The following is a 22192-nucleotide window of genomic DNA, read 5'->3' on the forward strand; positions in this document are numbered from 1 at the left end:
TGATCATGCTGCTCGTGCTTTTCAGTCCAAGTATTTTCTGATTGTTTCATTGATGTGAAGGAGTATTTAGCTCCTTCTTATAAAGGAGCCGAGTGGCAGAATAAATACTGTGACTCTGAGGAATAACCAAACATTAAGTCTTCATTTCAGCACCGCACCAGCTCTAATCAGGGAGACTTTATCGAGTTGTGCTCGGATAAACACGGCCAGGTTTTTAACCTGTCATAAAGTTTATTAGTGAGGCCACCGGTGTGGATCGTTTCCTCAGAGGACCTGAGCAACAAGAGGAATCCAACAGTGTAAAACAGCTGATCCTTGGCTGGTAATGATGACGAAATACAGATTGTAGCTGTTTAAATAAGACACGGAGATGAAGTCAAATTTGAAAAACTAAAGCGGAGAATCTCTCTTGGATTTACTCGAGTCAAACCTGACGTGGCTGCTCAGCTGCTGCGTGAATCAACGGAAGGAAACAGAGAAGGTTGTGAACATTTACATCTTTTCTGCAGCAAAATCCAACACAACGAGATAAATCAAATGCATTTTCCTGTAGAAAATAAAACTCGGAGAGCACGTGTCTGAAAAAATAAAATACTGGATCCAGGTTCATCCAGATCCAAATCTGCAGTTTGTATTTGGGCCACATTTGTTATTTTACAAGTGGACAACTATATGATCTGGTTGTGGAGGCGGTTCACAAGGTTTAACGATGTAACCTGTGACTCCTCACACCAGCAGATAATCTTTGCCGAACATCGGCAGTAACAAAGGTCCCAGACCAGATTTCTCCCATGATTCACTGGGGGAGGATCAGGAACAATACAGTCGAGTATTCCTGCAGTTTGAGCCCAACTTTAAGGTTTGATTTATGATTCTATGAAATGAGAAGAAACCACATTTTGTGTCCTCTCTACACGTACACTGCTCGAACATCCACGGTGACACGGCTCAGCTCACAGCAGCCCTGCCAGATGTTCCTACGCTCCCTCATAGGCCAGCCGCGCAAATCTGGACGTGTTCCTGCAATCCAAAGTCCAACCAATCTGCCGTCGCTGTCCTCTTTGCTTGATTAAAAAAAAAAGGTTACTGGCAGGTCAGAGGGCTTCTGATGAGTCACAAACGAGGGTTCACGAGGTAAACGCTTGTAAAAAGTTGTTCCCGGGTTATGATTACACATGAATATGGGAGAAAACATCTGCAGACACACACTGATCCGTGGAGAACATACCGAGAATCTACAATTAAAGTAATCTGCTGAAAACAAAATGTCCCCGTCAACACCTTTTGTTTTCAGGAAGAGAAGAAAACTAGTGTCGGGACTAAATGTACTAGATTTCAGTGGAAAGTGTGAAAATGTCAGATTCATATGTTTTTCTCTTTGTTTTATTGTCGAAGGACACGAGACGACTTTTAAAAATGGAAGTGAACACATTTTTTACAAACTTTCAAACTTTTACAGCACCGACATCTTGCTCAGCAACTTTCTCAAGGGCATTTTTTCATCTCACTTTTCCACAACTCTAAAGAACTTTGAACACTCCTGGCCGACACGAAACTCCACTCCGGGGATGTGAAGTGGGAAATACAGAGACTTGGTTTAAAGAAACTCTCAGTAAAACTTTATGTTAAAGTTAAAAAATGTTTAGAATTACTTGAATGTTCTGACTCGGTCTAGGATTTTCTTGCCGTGAACTTAGATGTAAAAAAAGGAAAACGTCTCGGTGTTATTGTGGTTTTAGAAAATGATTTGCATTATTTTCCGTCTTTGAGAAATAAAAATCAGCTTTGAAGAAAATTACATTTACATTTTAGCAGCACGCTGTCGTACGGTCACAACCACAGACTGTATGAAGACGGACGAGTCTGCACTGAGGTGATCGTGTTTCGGTACTCGCCGATACGACCCTTCAACCAATCATGAGTCAATTATTATTATTATATGTCCTATGTACAATTTGCTTTTTACTAAAATCTGATATTTGGGAACTGAGCTTCTCCTGCTCAGCGTGCTCTCGTTCTCCCAACACTCTGCAGGAAACACACTGTTGTAAATTGCTCATTTGTCTCGTGTTTCTCTCGTGTGCTTTCACCTGCTCTTCTTTAGTTTTCTGTCTCCTGCTTAAATCCACACGATTTATCAGGGTAACTGCATTTGGATGATTCATTGCACTCTTACTGATGTTATACCAGGGAGGGGGAGGCAGAGCTCCTGCTGTGCCTTCTGTCTCCGGCATTTTAAACAAGTTGTGTCATGAAACATTCATCATCACGTCTGGAAAAATAAAATGATTATTTTTGCATTTTATTTCTTGAAGTCGTATTTGTTTCTTTTTTATTTCCAAACACAGACTTCACAAAGATAATACAGCGAGCAGGTGGAAGACACATTCTCTGCAGGGAGTTCTCTGCAGCAGGTTCATATTCAAAACTTTAACGGTTAACCAGATTTCATCCGCTTACATTTTCAGTTTCTTAATGTCCAACTTTCATCCTCATGTAAAGCTTAACATCAAGCCAACAGATAATAAACGTTTCTACCTCATGTGGAGGTTTCCCTCAAACATAGAACTTTTGATTAAAAACATATCTTCAGGCACTCAGAATTAAATATAGAGCTGAAACATGTCCGGCCCCGGTTATATTCTCGTGGCACGACTGACATGTGCGCTCTTTCATTAATCTTTCACACGAGGCAAACTTTCAGGTCACTGTTGTGATACGGTGCAGGTTGATAATGCACTGTCCGCAGCTCATGCAGCATGTACGAGCGCATGAAACATTTATAACACGGTCTATTTTATTCTACTTTAGGTTCCCTCAAGCTCGGTATATGAGGATTATTTTATACTGAACCCGAGCGAGACCGGAAAATGCATCAGTGTCATCCAGGACACTTGATTCAGAGAGGAACAGACCTGAATCTAAAAAACGAAACACTTTGTCGTTACTGCTAAAACAGACGAGGTTTACTGCTGAGCTGCTGCAGAAACCGACTTCCCTCAGAGGTTTGGCTTTGCCTAATTTTAGGTTTTTATTATGTGGCTGCCAACGTTGGACTAGTTCAGCTTTGAATCCATCTGGAGAGGTTACCTGCTCCTCCTCCTCCTCCTCCTCCACTGCAGCATGTGGAGCCACTAAGCCTCCTTTGTTGACAGCCCTTAGTCATTTCCCCCGTAATTTTTCTCCCTCTGCTTAATCTAAAAATACCTTCGTTAAGTCTGAAACCATTTTTCTCCACTGATGTTTATCTTTCTTTTCTTTTTTCAATCGATCAAATCCGTCACCAATTTTCACCAACACACAGATGAGGTGGTTTAATCATCTTTAATTGTTTATATGAACCAAAATGTTTGATTTTATATACGTTAGTAATGGTTTCGCGGATGTGTTATGTTCTGGAGAACAGGTAAAGGCAGGAGACCACGATGGATAGAAATTAAAAGGATTTATCTGAAAAGAGGATAAACATGCAAGCAACAGACATTTCGCAATGATTGGCTAAAGAGAGCGATATGCTAAAGGTCAGAAACCTCACATTTTGATAAAAGGCCTTTAATTGACCATTTCGCTCTTACACGAGCTGACGGGAAGAGAGCGGCACTTTCTGAAGCTCCGTCATTACAGCTCCACACACGTTATTAAAAGTAGATTACTGCTTCGAATCCACATTTAAAAATAATACTTCAGCAAGTGCGTGTGACAGGTTGAGCCTTTTTTTCACTTACTGGAAAAATCTGAAAGACGTGAAGGAGCGTTTTACAAGAAGAGCATGTGTGTGTGTCTGTGTGTGTGTGTGTGTGTGTGTGTGTGTGTGTCTTTGTGTGTGTAACTCTTTGTGAGGGCTTTAAAAGGACATTTCTTGAGTTCTCTCTTGGTTTTAGAAAGAATTGCATAAAGGCTGGATAAGAGGATTCGAGGGCCGTTCCAATGTCACAGAACTGGAGTCACTTAAATACCTTCGCTTGTCATCAAACTCAAGAATTTATTCACCATTTGTTTGTTTGGATTCAACTGCAGCAGGTCGATCAATAATAATAACGGCAGATATCCAACGGCCTGTAATCAGTAATCTGATCGTCCCAACAGGACAGAAGCCACGATTTCCTCGGAGGTACATGACAACCACGTCTGTCTCAGCGTGTGATACAGCGATGGGAAATTATGTAGCGTGCATGGTGCTCGACCTCGAGGGTGGAGCTGCAGCCAAAGAATACAAAATGGAGATGAGCAAACGGAGAACGCTACTGTAAAACTTGCAAGACGAGCTGGAATATGTTAATACGAATCGCCTGGAGTACAGTATTTGCATTGCACCCTGATCATTGCTGCAGAGGCATGGGGGAGAGGAGTGTGAGCATACGCAGGCACATCTCAGCCCGTGACTGCCAGGAAACACAAGAGATAAACACGCAGGACTCCAGGCAAACATCAGAAACCCTGTGGCTCCAGTGTACAGTAGCAGAATCACTGGCTGATATTTCCTGGAACGCAAACCGTACGTGAAATCCTCTGATATTCTACACCGAGCCCGTTCGCACATGTAACAGGGTTATCGATTGTTTGTGGCTCGACGCTCTGTCAGTCATCGTGATTGAGTTGACCTGGGATTTACGTGGGGTGATTGTGGGAGCTGAGTGTGATTCATAAAAAACTAATCGGTGCCACAGAGGTTCAACAGTTGACGGGGGAGTCGGTGGAAGCTGTTGTTTCAGTAAATGTCCTCGAGGTGGATAACAGGGTAATTTTGGTTTTTATTAGTTATGTGAATCATCAAGTTCTTTCGATCACCTCATGTTATTAAAAGTAGATTACAGCTTCAAATCCACATTCAAAAACATAACTTTAGCAAATATGTGTGACTGGTTGAGCAAGATGTGAAGAACCGACTGTGCGTGTGTGTGTGTGTACTGTTGTGCATCTTCGTGGGGACTTTTGGAAGTAATTTTGAGGACATTTTCCTGAAGCCGTCGCATCTTCAAAAGGCTGACAGACGTTTTAAACTTATAGAATAATAATTTAGCGATAAAGACAGGATAAGGAACTTGTTTTTTTTAAAGCTGGCAGCGATGTGAGAAACATTTTACTCAAATTTTTAATGCCACTGGATAGCATCTTTCTCAGCCTCCACACTGTCAGTTTGCAGCGCGCTCTCTCACAGGCTGGTCTCCTCCTTGACGCGTAAAAAAGTGGTGCCGAGCCCGTTCTCAGGGCTCCGGTGTCAAGTGTGTCAAGTGAGACAGCTCACAAGTAATAATCTGCAGAATGTGTGGGTGAGAGGTGGAGGTGCGGCGTTAAGCCTGGCCCTGTGAAATGAAGACCGTTACTGTGTCAAGGTGTCGATGCCACGGAGTTGCCGTCTGAATCCACAGAGCGCGGCAGCGTCCTGCAGCTCCCGGCGCGTAATAAGACAGAAGGCTCAACACTCAGGCAGCAGATTTGAACCTGCATAAAAAATGATCATCATGCAGACATGTTTCAAAACCACCACATTTATAGCAGACGGGTTAAATAATATCATGTACATATAGAAAACATAGCCAAATTACATTGTACATCAAAAATACAAGTACAAAAATGCAGTTCACAAACAGAAGTTTTGGCCCCGGCTTGTTTCTCTCCCATTATTAATATCTTATTTATTTGTGTGTTTTAATGCTATTTATAGACTCGCAATGATATTTTCCACTGGTTTTGGATTTTTCATTGCCTGATGAATGTCTGAATAACTCACACAACAAATTGATATTTTCAGTTTTTGTGAAATCTACTTTATGATCAAAATGAAAGAATTGTTTTTTGTTTTAATTTTTAATTCAGTGTTGCAGAAACAGTAAATGGAGTTCATTTTAACACCGGATTGGTTTGACACTTCATTCCGCTCAGTAGAAATCACCCAGTTTGTCCGTGATGCTGCTGAAAACTTGTTAGATTCACTGATTGTGTCACTCGCGCTATTACTGTCTGTCGCACACAGAATAATGATGAGGGCGAGTGAGGGTCACCAGCAAAGTTTGGAGACATTTTAAATTATATTTTTACTGTTTCAAACTGTATCTGTTTCAGTGTTGTTAACATCGTATGAAGAAATACAAAGGAGTAATTATTTACTAATGTTCGTATAATAAACTCCAGTTAGATCCTCGCCTGCTGGAGTCAAACTGTGAGTAGCTGGAGTTCTATAAAGGGCTCGTCTCTACCTGCCGTTGTTCGTATGTCACGTACAACACCACTGGATTCTCTATCACGAGCTAACAAGCTAATTTATTGTAGCCTTATTCTATTCTGCTGCGGGGTATTAAATCACGTGTCAATCAGCAGACTCAAATGAGCTCTGTGACATTAATGTATTCGTGTCTGAAGCAGTTAAATCTCAGCTCGGTTTGACACCATGAGGTTTGGATTTCAGAATCACTAGAAGGAATCGATATCTTTTTTAATATTCATTCACATCCAGCATTGGAGACAAATGATCCTGCATGCATTCAGACAGCGTCACGGTAAAGACGAGTGTTCCCAGTGTTCCCCTGTGTTTCCCAAGTCACCATGTTCCCATCGTTCCTCCCTTTGGCGTTGGTGCACTTCACCTCATTAACCTGCAGCGCGTCCGCCTCGGTTCCTCTCCGCTCTCTGTATTTGTTTGTTCTCCACCAGAGACGGCAGGTTTCTCCAGGATTGGGACTGTAGTGAGAAAGGATTAAAAAATAAACTTTTGGCCATTTGAACAAAAGAGTCACCGGTTTATATTGCTTGTAAAAACCCGCTGTGCTGCTTCCTGTGTATCCGAATGTCTCTTCACAAGTTCTGTCACGACGTCAAGCCTCAAACCATCGTCTCTTAACTTCCTGAGATGTGCGTCAGACTGCGACCCGTCAGCCGCTGTCACCCTGAATCTCAAAAGCATCTGCCGCAGCTGCTGACGAGACGTTCCTGCTCATCTGAAGAACTGAGCTTCCTGGATCTGCAAGTGGAGTAGGTTCAGTGTCAACATCCATTAGAGAGCTGGTAATTGAAACTGAGTGCTAATAGACTCGTGGCCAAATTGGAAATACACTCCAGGCAGTTAAACGTATAGGGAAGGGATTCACATATAGGATTCTATAGAGATACGTGTACGCGGCCTCACAAGTTTCTCCAGGTTTATTTTCACTTGAATCCGTGCATCGATTCATTGATTAGCTCTCACCTGCAGGATATGCAGTCAATGTAAATATGAATTTACATGTTAAACCTCAGCACATGTACTTAAAATGCTAAAATAAATGAAGCTCGGTAAAACGCACATAAATTACATTTCTGTAATGAGCTCCGCCGTCAGTTAACCCCACCTCAGCACGCTGACACAGATGAACGTGAGTCCAGCCTCCGGTGTGTCACTGGCTGCCACGATTCATTTGTTCTGCTGCGTCCAACCAGCTCTGAATGTTTCCCGATATGAATTTCTTTTTTCTTTTTATCCTGCTGAGTGTACTGATGTCAGGTTGAACGTCAGCTCCAGGGAGGCTCTCACCGCCAGCCGCTGTTTTATCTTCACCGAATTCAGTGCAATTTCACATATTTGGGCAAATATTTTTAGCAATAAATCTTGGTCTTGCTCTTGGTCTGAACCTTCAGACTTTTCAGTTTAGTTCAACCCAAACATTTTAGGCCTCAGATCAACCAAACTAAATTTTTTTCCAATCAAAAGAGTTGGTCCAGATCAAACCAACCCACGGTTTGTTTCTTTCAATAGTTCGGACTTTGACAAATTGCAAAAAGCTGAGACAGCATTAAACAACACAAGAGGAAACAGAAGCAGCTCCCTGGATGACTGACAGTCTTCACCTCCGACGATAAAATCTTTGAACAACGTCGAGGCCCATTTTGCTGGCAGCTGATGATAGTGTCTACAAAATGAAAGCAAGAGTTGATAATCCTGGAAAAGTTAGAAAAAGCAGGCTACACAAAGCAACTGACACACCCCACCCCCTCCCATCGGCCCTCTCGCCGAAGCTACAACTTGAAAACACAAAGAGCGCTTCGACAAGACGGGTTTTCCCTCACTCGCTCTCTAACTTCTGACTCCTGTCTCTGCTTCAGCGATGTTTCTTCCTCTGGCTGAAGATCCCATCATTTCATCCAGTCCAGGTGAAACGGAACTTTATTCATCGACGGCTGTGGGGACGTGAGGAGAATCTGAAAAAAAAAAAAGAGTTAAGAAGTGCGTCAGAAACAAATGTTTAACAAAGTGAACCGTTTCTTTTTTTCTCCAGTGAAACAGACAGACGATAAACTTTCAGTGCACTTTAGTCAAAACAGTTGAAGAGCATGATTAAACTGCCCGTCTACGAACCAATGAATGTCGAGTGTATACACGCAGCACATATAGATGAGGACAGTGTCAAACCAAAACTAACCAGATCGAATGTAAACATCGTGACAGGTGTTGAAAAGGCCGTCAGAGGAATCATTTCTTCTTGTACAACCAACGACACAGGATCTGAGATAGACGACCTTTGTTGAGCGAAACCTTCAAAGGTCACATCCCTCTGAGGTTGAGTCGGAGCTGCGTCTTATCTGAGAGCCGCTGAGGTCAGATATTACGCACACAGAGTAGCTTTAAATAACATGCCCTGAAATGACAAAGCATCTGAGGGGATTTATTCAAGAGCATTGTTCCTCCTCTGTAACGACACCCTGTCTGGTTTTATCCTCTTTCTTCTCCGACAACTGTTGAATTGGAAAATGATTCATTCTTCATAAACCGGATTCTGTCAAACTGTCTTTTTGGAACTTGTTTCTTCTCACTGGTTCTTTGCCTTTATAGGTTTTAATTTGTTCTTTAACAACATGGAAAATGATGTACGTCCCCTCGTGCCCTGTGTGGCCATACTAAAAAGATCCTGGATCTGCTCCCTTAATCAATTAAGCTCCAGAAGTTAATGAGTTCTTCTTCGGGTCATCCCGCACCCCTCCAAACAATTTCATGGAAGTCGGTTCAGTAGCTTTTGCTTAATCCTGCTTGCTAACAAATAGACAAACACTGCAAACCTCCGCCAATCATCCCCCTGATGAGACCACATTTAAATTCACTTGATCTGGATGTTTGGACCCGATTACCCATCGTAAATATGAGTCCCGTAAACATGTGAAGGTTTTCATCAAGAAGATAGAAGACAGAAAATATCCTTCTCTAGAAATGTCAAAGAAAGTGAAAACAATTCCTGGACCTGCTCCAAAAATGTGACGGGTTCTTTCCTGACACATGCGGCATCATTCCTCCAAATTTAGTTTTCATCCATGCAGAAGTTTTTCCATAATCTGTGTGTGTGTGTGTCTCTGTGTGTGTGGTCCCTATACTGGTTAAATGATTCTAGTGCATTTTAAAATCCATTCCTGGATAAAACACAACTAATAGACGATGCATTCCATTAAATGAAGTGATTATTCTTAGTGTTGTTTCTACGTGCCGCTGAAACACGACTGGAATTAATCTTAAAGCTTTGTGAAACTGCACAGAGATCCCGAGGGTGCGGGCGCTTTAAACGCTGTGTTTATCGGAACGTGTTAATGTGGAAAACCTTTTCTTTGGTCACATTTATAAAAAAGTATATATTTTTTTTTTAAAAACATGAGAACCTCCCGGAGTTTTACGGTAATTTTAATGATGGTGGCGTATCATCACGTTTTAAGTGGTTATTCACATCATCATCTATTATACAAGACCCGTAAAGCAACTTTTTTACCTTTCACACAGAGACGAGATTAATGAAATTAAAAAAACTGACTCACGATAATTAAAAGAGACGAGTGCAGACCTGTGTTAGACTTTAGATCTTTATGATGATGTCATTAAATATGGATATGTCAGTTTAATGGAAAAGATCAAAATAAAACAAACCTGAATTAATGACATATAACATTTATAGAGAGCTGTTAAAATCTGAAGGTTTGCACAATGGTTTACCGGAAAAATCTGCAGTGTATATAATGATTTACATATCTGCAAATTTAACCAAGGATTTATCCAAAGACCGTCACAAAACCATTGACATTAAGGTTTAAACAGCATTTATTTAGAGTTATCGACGGCTCAGTTTACCCTCGACTCTCTGCAACTGCCTCTGAAGCTGTTCAGTCCCATTTAACTCAACTTAAACTGGTGTTAAATGGAGACAAATCCGGATTCAAGCTTTATCCAAAAGACATAAAAATAACAAATTCTGGGTCAGAGCTGCTTTGTACCGGGAAGAATTGGTGGTGCCGCTGCAGGTCTCCGGCTCCAGCGTCTTTAAAATCACAAAAGCTTTGGGCCAATCTTCCTGGACTAATCCACAGAGGGATCTGAAAATGTCAGAGCTGGTTACTCTGCGGGAAGTGAAGTCCACTTTAGAGGATCAGGAAGTTCTCTTACAGTCGCTGTGGATGCTCAGAGGTTTTTTAAAAAATTCTGCTTGAAAAGCTGCATGTATGTATTTTGTCTTTGTCCCGATTTTATTGTTTGCGCTGCTCACTAGGCCAGATCTCACTTGTTAGAGAAATTAAAATCTCATCGAGACTTTTACCTGGTTAAATCAAGGATCCACATTGAATAGAAAAGGTGAATGGAAAGTGCTGCTCATGTAATTAAAGCAGCAGTTTAATTAAATGTAGTGTTGCCGCCTAACGCATGTCAAAATGTGAAGTTATTGAAGAGCTGGAGATGAGAAATCTTGTGTGAATCAAGTCTGTAAATGCTGTGCCGCTGTGGGAGGTAAACTAAATACGCACATGTAATATCACAGCTCTGCACACACAGAGTCTGATCCACAGTAGGAGTTTGTGTAACGTGAAAAAATATGATTCGTGTGTGTGGAGCCGCGGCATGTTTGTTTTAAACTGTAGTTTGAGAAACAGATTACGTCGAGAGGAAAAAACGACTTTTTGACCCCCCCCCCAGAGGAAGGTGAGCGAGAAGCTTTTGCAAATTGTAACATGCAGGCAGAAGATTGTGTGCTGAGAGAAACTGACAGCAATAATTCAGTTTCGCCTACTGGGGGTGTGGTGGTGGTGGTGGTGGTGGGGGGGGGGGGGTTGTTGCAGTCAAAGTTCAACCTACAAGGATGGAAAAAACAGCTCCCCTGTTGGAAAAACTCAATTTACTGAGCTGCCACATTGTGATATGGTCTCAAATTAGGCCCTGGAATAAGAGAGGGAGCAGCTTTTGTAAGAGTTAAAGAAATAACACGCGCTGTTTCACACCCACGTATAAACATACAGGCTCCACTTTATTCGCTATTTTCTCAAAGGCCGACCCGTACGCGTTTTACTGAAACTTTATTTTCTGAGAGTACATGTGAGAGTTAGCTGGGTGGTAATCTTTAATTCATTAGTGAGGAAAGGTGAGCAGCGTCTGGAAGATAAATTACTGTTCAGACAGGGAACGATATCACACACAGGAACAACCGAGCCACAACTAATGCAGTCCACATTAAACTCCACGTGATTTAAAAAAGGTCACGTTTACAGCATTTCGCATCTTTTGTCCGGTTCTTGTTTCGTCACTACAACGTAAAATACTCCAGTGGCTCAACAGCACGACTGGTTTTGAATTTCAAAAACACAAAACTAAAACATAAGCAATAAAATAAAAAGACTTTAGTATGATGCATTTGTTGGCTGATAAAAAAAAAGTGGCTGATACGAGGCTTTAATAGACATATAGTGGCCATAGGCACCAATATGAAGTAATAATTTAATAATATAGAACTAGATTTGATGTTTATTTCTATATTATTGTCAAGCTTTATGTATTTGGTTATACTTATTTAATTACAATTAATTATTCTGAATAAGGTTTATGGTTAAATTGTAAAATTTCAAGCCTCAAGTTAAAGTTCTATGTCATAATGGCAGAATAACATCTTGATGAACCATTGCCATCATATAATATATATAAATCCCCTCTGTTTAAATCATATATATGAATATATATAAACCTTCTCCTCCCTCAATCATTGTGCTTATTTGTATATGTATAGGTGCATTAGACTGTTCTGTTCTGTGTGTCACTGCATTAAAAGGCCTAAATGTTGTACTATGTGTGTACTTGAGCTAATGTTTCCACCAGTCCTTGTTAGTGCTATCTTGGCAGTGGAGTGCAGATGTTTTGGCTCTGCATGTGTCATCTGATAAATTTGCCGCCTCTCTGGCAGTGAGGAATGTCTCGCTCCCACAGAAAGTCCAGCTCGGAACATCCTTACAGAGGGGAAGGTGAAACCGCTCGGCCATAATTAGAACTAATGAGTGGAGGAGATGTCGGGAAATGAACCATCACAACAAAGATCACATCTTGTTATGAATCACTTGTTTAGTTTCTTCTAAAAGTTTTAACAGAAATTAGGCGCTCGGATGCTCAGATCTTTCTCCATTAGTTTCTCTCTTTCTTTCTTTCTCTCTATGCAAAGACAGATAGATTTGACTTTTTAAGCAATTAGGGTGCAAACTCTGTCACTGCAGATGTTCTGCACGTTTCACTGACTCAAAATGTTTTGTAAGACGTCCTCTCAGGTTGGGTAGGGATCAATCTCGGAGCCCATCGGCTATCGTCCGATTACAAAATAGCTTCTGGGGGAACGGACGGCGTTTGGAGGCATCCGGTGCCGTTATCTAGGAAAGACTCCATCTTCTGTTTGCATCCACTGTTTGCAGTGCGAACGTCTCTGCACTGTGATGTGTGACGCCAGCTGCTCATATACACACAGGTAAATGATCAATGAGTCTTGTACTAGAGGGATTTGAATTTTTTATTTTAAACAGGCATCAGTTCTAATCCCTCTTAATACCTTAGCAGAACCATTATCTAGAGGGAGTGTATTTATTATTAATATTTATTATCATCGCTATTTTCAAAATGTTGGTTTTAATCAGAGATGTCAAGTTATTTTGCAGCAGATAGATAGATAGATAGACAGATAGATAGATAGATAGATAGACAGATAAATAGATAGATAGATAGATAGATAGATAGATAGATAGACAGATAGATAGATAGATAGATATATAGACAGACAGATAGATAGATAGATAGACAGATAGATAGATAGATAGATAGATAGATAGACAGACAGACAGATAGATAGATAGACAGATAGATAGATAGATAGATAGACAGATAAATAGATAGATAGATAGATAGATAGATAGATAGACAGATAGATAGATAGATAGATATATAGACAGACAGATAGATAGATAGATAGATAGACAGATAGATAGATAGATAGATAGATAGATAGATAGATAGATAGACAGATAGATAGATAGACTGATAAATAGATAGACAGATAGATAGATAGATAGATAGATAGATAGATAGATAGATAGATAGATAGATAGATAGATAGACAGATAAATAGATAGATAGATAGATAGATAGATAGATAGATAGATAGATAGATAGATAGACAGACAGACAGATAGATAGATAGATAGATAGATAGATAGATAGATAGATAGATAGATAGATAGACAGACAGATAAATAAATAGATAGATAGATAGATAGATAGATAGATAGATAGATAGATAGATAGAAAGATAGATAGATAGATAGATAGATAGATAGATAGATAGATAGATAGATAGATAGACAGATAAATAAATAGACAGATAGATAGATAGATAGATAGATAGATAGATAGATAGATAGATAGATAGACAGATAAATAAATAGACAGATAGATAGATAGATAGATAGATAGACAGACAGATAAATAAATAGATAGATAAATAGATAGATAGATAGATAGATAGATAGGTTGGATCTCAGTAAGTCCAACTTTCAAGTGCTAATCCTACCCCACGAGTTCATGTAAGAGGCTGTAGGAGTGGATTTATTAGACAAACAAAACAGCGAACCTCAAGAGAAATAAACATGAAATTGATTTAAATAAATCTGAATTGATTAAAATAAATCTTGGGGAGAAAGCGGCGGAGTGAGTGGTGGAGGCGATTTAAATCATCTATCAAGTTGCCAGCAGAAATGCTATTTTAGCATAATTCAACTAACCAGAATGGAGGCACTTAATAACTGTGCTCTCTGGAAAATATGAACTGACAATCACATGAATTTAATGTGCAAGGTCAGGGGGAAAAAGATTTGTGCACACGGGATTACCGAGTTGAGTTCAGCATGCGCAGTAACATTACACTGAAACCAGCCATCGGCTTTATCGCCGGGCCACAGATGTTTTCCTCTCTGTTCCAGAAACACCAACTGCTTCCCGCTCACACATGTGAAGGTCTCAAAGTGGGGTTACATACTGAATTCACAAACATGAAAATTCAGCGTCTGAACCAGAGGAACCTCTGAATCACGTGTCCCAGTGTCACTTCACCAGGAGCCTCACATGGAGCTAATGGAGGAAAACCAGTGGAAACCAAACTGCACATTTAAAATGTGATATAGAGGCAGATGAGAGCAATTAAGGAAAAGCTAGGGAACACATTTGGAGGCGAGCGGGTTGATTTACTGGTTAATGCAGCATTGCATATACTGTCCGTCAGGAAAAGCTAATATACGTTTGGCAGGAAATGAACTGTGATTTGATTTAAATGGATGAGATTGTCCATTGATGTAAAGAGGACGTGTTACTCATGTCTGTATTTTGGCTGTTCTGTCTGTTGGGCTGAAGGAGGCTTCGTGTAAACGTAGCTGATGTGATGAGGTCACCGTGACGTTAATGGGGAAACTCCATGCTTCTCAAATTCATGGATGAATGGTCTGATGAGAAGTTCCACATTATTCCAACTGAATTTCTTACAGAGAATAAATAAACAGCTTTTATGGGATTTTTTTTCCATATTCTCTGTATATAAGATTTGCAATTTTTCACAAGTGCAGTGAGAAAAAAGGTCAAATCTTACCATTAATATCAGCTGAAGCTGAACTGGTGCAATTTGTTATTGCATTATCTGGTGTCCAAGAGCCACCAGAAGTTTGCTGGTTTGATTCCTGGCTCACGTGTCAAAGTTTCCTTGAATAAGACGCTGAACCGCATACTGCTCCTGATGCTGAGTCACGAGCGTGTGAATGAGACTCTCAAAGGGTTTTTTTGGACGACAGTGTGATTTATAAATGCAGTCCAGTTTAATGCAGTCCATTTAGGATTCATGCATATTTCATAATACGTACGAACCAACAATTCAAAGTGCAAACATGCTCACACATAAAAATGTATCCATTGTCAATTCAGATGTGCTCATGGTTTTTAAAAACAGTTTTAAAAACAGTTGTGGAATGAGGTCTGTCCCGCAGCGAGGCTCCCGTCTCCATGTTCTCCGTGCTGAGTCGTGAACCAGCGACATGTTGTGAGGGAGCCGGCAGATAATTTATCTCACAAAAGTTTTTCAGACACAACCGAGTTAAAAAAAAAAAAAAGAATAAATAAATGAAACAGCGACTGAACTGAATCAAACATCAGTGGTAGCCTGAGATGTAATGAAGGCGAGACGAACAGAAAGCATGAACAGCCTCAACGAGTCATCCATGGAAGTGAAGGCGTGATGAGAGATCAGAAGATTCAGAAGTGAGACTGTCTCGGCGTCGGCGCAGAAGAACAAACAGACGACTCGTGTCGGCCAAATTGTCTGCGTCCCTCTGTTCCTCCCTCTCCTTGATTCTAACTTAGATGTGAATGTTTTTGTTGAATTAAATCAAATTGAAATAGAATCTTCCGTATGTATTCATTTCAGAGAAGATTTACTTTTTTGAAGTTTTTTCTTTTCCCTCTGGACAGCAACCGCATTACCATAATGCATGTTGGACAGTTTCCATAGAAACAGTCTTTTCTGAACCTTCCTTTGTGGAGCTGATGTTTTTATAGAGTCTGAGTTTTGTCATCAGACGAAAACAACATTCATTTTGGAAAGAAGTGAAAGTAATTAACTAAAATGACAGCCTGCATAACAGTTTGTTGTGGGCTTTGTATGAACCCACATAGCACTGTCTTTCCAGGAGTATCATCTTATTTATTCTTTATTATTGTCACAAATGTTAATACGTTTTAAAATATTATTATTGTTAGTACAACTCAGTTTCTCTCTGGCTTTATATGAAACATGACTCATAAACAAAAATCACATGGGACTCTGCAATGTTAGATTGTCTTTATCCTTAACTAGAAAATAAAAAGAAATGAAATAAACATGCTGAATGACGGAGTAAATCAATTACAACTGCAGTTCTTGCCAGTGATGAAAAGTTGTGCATCATTTGTGTAAAAATGTACTTTATTACACATGTACTCTGAATGAAATGCAGTCGTTACTGATGACTTCACCTGCACAAAAATGATCTGCATCATCTGCGTAGAAATTCAACTTGTATGTTGTTGTTTATTCATAATGACAATGAATGAATGAATGAATGAATGGCAGCTGAACTGAAGGATTATTTATTCTTTATGTCTAACAATGTAAAATGCATTTTTTACACACTCCTCTTTCATCTCTGTGTTTTTTTTGACATGAATGTCCGACAGTTGATTGAACTTTGATAAAAAAACTGAGCTGCTGTGATGCCTGATGTAGTAATAATGAAAACTGACTCAATCAAGGGACACACAATAATTGTTTATTGCCCTCCTGCTCCATCTCCTGAAAAAAACTGAATTCAAAGGACTTATTTATTTCATTATTAAATCCATAATTTCCTATTTGAAGTATTTTTGTCTGCAGCATATATCCACCTGTGTTTATTCTGTACATTGCACTCATCAATCCAGGTTCGGTTTGCCCTTGAAAACTGCTCCAGGACGTGTTATGCAATACTGAGAAGTTCATATTAGGTTTAATTAATTCCGAGGGCGTTGCAGGATTTTGCCAGACAACTCTCTGGATCTCCACGAGGGAATAATCACACACTGACGTACAGATGGTTTCTTCAGCGTACACATGTAAGTCTCTCTTTATAGATGAGTCTCGGTGGTGGCACATCTTTTAGTGATGGACTTTGACAAGGTAATTACAAGTAATTTTTCCCAGAGTAAACACCAGCTCTGTCAAAGAACGACTAGTCTGCTAATCAGAGTACATCCCCGTAAAGCAAATCCAGGCAGGACACAGAATACCGCCACAGAGGATCCAGCCCCAAAAAAACATGTTCAACACGTCGGGCAAATGAAATGGAATTCAATTCTTTCTCATATTAGCCCACATCTAATACACCCCCGTTCTCTTGTGCCTCTCCGGAATATCTTATGCATGAAAAAAGGCTGGGGAAGATGTTTAAGAGAAATTCTGTTTGATATGTGCCTCTGCAAAGATAAGAGAGTTAATGAAGTTGGAGATAAGTAATTTAATTTCTCTGCCACCTCGGTGCGGCGAGATAAGAAGAGCATAATGGAGAGAAGGAAACTGAAGGAAAAGGCCGAGCTGTTCGCCGGCAGGAGAGGATTTCCACCGGTCAATAATTAAACCCCGTTTGCCAAATGAGAAATGCAGTTGGAAGCTGCAGTCAAGCATCACCATTGAGCAGTTTGTATATTGTTTTGTATATTACATCCTACTACATCAGCATTGCTTTGTTCTTGCTTAAATAATGTGGGTCTCCTCTGTTAGTTCCAACGCCTCTAATTAAACGCCTGATGATGGTGTGTATGGACGGATCTCGTGTGTGTGAGCAGCAGCCGAGCTGTTCGTTTGATACAAATAAACGTGGGGACAAAACGAGCATCGTTTCAATAGTGAAATAATGAGGTTAAGTTGCATTCAGTTTGGCTGCAGCAGTGGTTTTCCACAAACACCCCATAGACTAGTTTCTCTGTTGATCCCCCGTCTGCACATTCATGTCGTCGCAGAATTTTAAACCTTCACTCAGATATTTCTTCAAATCAAATGACAGCAGCGTCCACAGCAAATCTTCTGTTCTTCTGTTTCTGGCGTCCTAAGCGTCACACTCGGAGGGGCTGTTTTCTTCAGCCTGTGGTGAAGCTGTTTGCTGTTTTCTTTCTGGAACTGAAAAAGTGACCTGCTGAAAATGAAATGAATCAAGTTAAGTGGAGATCGACTCAACCCCAAACTGGACAATCAGCCGGCGCTGCTGCAGAGCGCTGATCGCTTGTTTATTCAAAGTTTATAAAAATATTGAACGCATTGTTCGGTCAAACTGCACTTTCTCTGGCCCCTTGATACACACACCAAGCGTGAAGCTGATCAGATGAGTGGTCGTAGAGATTTGTGAGCCACAAACAGACCTACAGAGATTTCTGGAATTATTATATGGATGTGCTTTTAGACGGTGCTGTTAATAGAATGTTACTTCTACCAAAATAAAACCCATATTTTTTTCTTTATTTCCTACAACAGGCATCTTTGCTACAGTTGTGAGATTTATTAGTTCATTTAAAAGTCTCTGGTCTTTGCATTTCGTTCTGAAAAACACATAATGCACAGAACGAAGCTGCTTCTGCACTTTACGCCAAAGGAGGAATATAAAATATATTTCAGAGTTGAATTTTGCCAAGTGTATTTTGGTGGTACTGAACCATGGACTCTGTATTATGAATCAAAGTATGCTGACTGCATCAATGCACCCCTCGAGAGGACATACATTTTATTGGAAGCATCAAGACCTTCAGTGGAGGTCGAGCCGCAGCTCCAAAAGCCAGATTTTATAGAAAAGACAATTAATCGCTATTTGACATTTACAGTGGGTCAGTGTTTCCGAACACTCCAATAAAAGTGAAATAAAAAGCCTCGTGGCAGCGGCAGACAGCAAACACCACATCATCACAAAGTCTCAATGCTCTTTCTTTTTTTTGTATCTCTGAGAAGATGCGATTGTTTCAAAAATAGTTTTCAAGCTGTCATATGAAGAGGTTTCGCAATTCAGGACAGGAACAAACTCATATCTCATCTAGGAGTAATAAACATTCACCGCGGCGTAAACTTACAACACACCTCCGACGTCGAATCTGTGGAGCACACGGGAAACTGTGGATTTAAGAAAGAGGCCAGTGTGATTTCCCACTGGACCCGAAAGGATAAACTCCAAAGGGATTTCTTGCCGCATTTTTTCTCCTGTTGCAGTTTGCCCGGCAATCGACCCAGTGCCACACGTCTTCCTCCCAAGAATGATTACCTGCTAAAAAAAGCAGGCCTGCCTCGATGCCTTTTTACCTTTATTCCATTTTATTGCGTGCTAATAACAGAGATTCTATTTTGGAGAGGCCGATGAGGTGCTTCATTTCATCTGGAGAGAAAAGTGGGTATAATAGATTGACAGCTCAACTGACAGCTGCTTTGACTGTTTAAAGTGATTTCAATTTGTGAACCACAAAAACACGAAGGATTAGGTGGATGATTTAAAAATGTTCTTTTTGTTATTCATTCCCTTTTTTGTTATATTTACTGCTGCACGTTTTATCAGAACTTAGTGGGTGAGGAAGAGTGCTGCCAATTAAGGTAATGCATTAACAACTTCTTGCTTTTGATTTATTTTTCAACGGTTCTCCTACTTCACTCCAGTTTAACAGGAAAGGACGAATTCACTCAGTGCTCGTTCTCTTTGAAGGTTTCGGGTAAAGGCAAACTCTGGGAGGTAATTATGAAAAATCCGACATGAAATTGCAAAGTGAAAGTGAAAAGTAGAACATGACTGCGACACGTGCACTGCAAGGTCGACAAATCTGAGCGAGGCGATCGCTCAATGTACAAAGCGTTTGATTGGGAATGCTGCATCGTCAGCTTTCTCTTGGGTTATTCTACCTAAAGCGATGCTTTCAGCGGACAAAGGAGTTTATGGAATACATCCGCGGGGGGTTTATTAACTTATAGTAGCTGTGGTAAGCCCACCTAATAAATGCAGCAGAGCAAATGGTGCCTAGTAAAAGCAAAGAGTGTTTGTAAAATGATGCAAAATGGATGATCTAACTTTAGATATTTACAACAGCACCAGAGAGCGATGAGAGGAATTTACTGAGCTTATCACTGCGACACGGTCACGGTCAGTTTCAGGACTTTGTTGGAGTGACCATGATCACCACCTGCATCCACTCACACACACACACACACACATAATTTTCTCTCGCTGAATCTATCTAATAAATCTGTAACCCTAACCGTACCATCCCTAACCTATCCTTACTTAAACTAACCTAACCTAACATAGCTTAACCTAACTTTAACTAATCTGACCTCAACCTAACCTATCCTAACTTGAACTAACTTAACTTAACCTAACATAAATCATCCTAACTTAAGCTAACCTCAACCTAACCTATCCTAACTTTAACCAACACTTGATGTATCTATCTAATACATCTGTAACTCTAACCTTACTTACACTAACCTATCCTAACTTAACCTAACCTAAATGATCCTAACTTAAGCTAACCTAAACCTAACCTATCCTAACTTGAACTAACTTAACTTAACCTGACATAAATCATCCTGACTTAAGCTAACCTCAACCTAACCTATCCTAACTTGAACTAACTTAACTTAACCTGACATAAATCATCCTAACTTAAGCTAACCTAAACCTAACCTATCCTAACTTTAACTGATCTGATCTTGACCTAACCAACACTTGAGACATCTGTCTAATAAATCTATAACCCTAACCTCACTTACCCTAAGGTATCTTAGCTTACCCTAACTAGAACTAACCTGACCTTAACCTGACCTCAACATAACCTAACCCTAATCTGTCCTAATTTAACAAGATCTTAACCTTAACTAATTCTACCCTAAACCATTCTGACTCACACTAACCTAACCTTAAGCTCACCTATCATAACACATTGAAACGTGTCTTCACCCAAGAATTTGAAAACATAACACAACATCAGTACTACTTCGGCATCAAACACACACACACACACACACACACACACACACACACACACACACACACACACACACACACACACACACTGAAGCTGTCTGCTGCTAGCCCATGAAATAAGCTGCTCCCACACTGTTCCACCATGTGCTTTAATTTTTGGCTTCACTGGTCAGAACTTCATTGTGTGACCTGGTTTTTCTCAGCTGAACTTCACAGCTTTGGTTTTTCCCCCAACTTACTTTTTAAATGTCTTTTAAAAGTTAAAGTGAAGAAAGTGTTGGTATATAATTCTCCTCCTTATTATTCATACATCACAGAAACTTGACAGAAGGTGAGCAATTGCTGTTATATGTTGACAAACAGACACTTATAAATAGATGTTATATCATAGTGAAAAAAGGTTTCTTTATAAGCCAAGAAAATAAAGATGAAATTAAATTCATCCTAGGGTTATTCATCTAAATGTTAAACTGTAATCTAACATCTATTTAACGATGGTAACTGGTAAAACAAAGTTTTGGAGCTGTTTACTTTCGTTGGACCTCTAGATGTCGAAGTCATTTTCCCTGAATGCAAAAAGCAGATCAGATAATTTTGTTTTTGATTCATGAACATTGTATTTCTTAGGCCGTGGATCAGCTGCAGCTGGCAAATTATAGATTCTGGCTCGGCTGGAATGTTTCCAAGAACTCCGCGTTGGGCCGGCGCCACATCTGGAGGTGCTGCCAAGTTTGTGTCGTAGAAATATGCCTAGTATGGGTGTTTCTTGTTTGGGTGCTGCATGTATAATACAATGCCAGGACACATGCGGTGTGATATCAAGCGTGATTTCACAAGATACTTAACTAGCACCGCTTCCCGCAGCCTCTTATTGCCAACCTAACTACAGTATCCTGGCTCCTTTTCACATGAGATTATAAATCACAAAGTGCAGCCATCACAGTTCATTTTATCACCAATCCTGCTAATGAAATCACTGAGTCGCTGCAAGCTTTTTATTCTGTAAATAGTTAGAACCACTTAGTGTGAAGAGTGTAGAACATAAAATGTCTGTGGAAATCTACTAAAATATCTGTTCTTATCCTGAACCCGGTGATCTACAATCGTAAAACGGAAAATGTATTAATTACTTCGGACTTTCAAAGACAGAAGAAAGTATAATAAAGTTACCACGGTGTTCCGGTGGAGCTGGATGTAGAGGTGTGTGTATTACTTTCAACTTTTACTAGGCTCCTATTCTCGTACAAATCTCTCCTACTTTTTAATATATTTGATGAAACCAATGATCTTACTTACTTAGATATTTAATACATGTTTGGTTTCTGAATTCTCTCCTAGGAAAAAGAAGAGAAAAAATAGATCTGGTGTATTCAGGTTGAAACTGGTA

Source organism: Paralichthys olivaceus, chromosome 1 (genome assembly GCF_024713975.1).
Source record: "Paralichthys olivaceus isolate ysfri-2021 chromosome 1, ASM2471397v2, whole genome shotgun sequence".
Classification (NCBI taxonomy): domain Eukaryota; kingdom Metazoa; phylum Chordata; class Actinopteri; order Pleuronectiformes; family Paralichthyidae; genus Paralichthys; species Paralichthys olivaceus.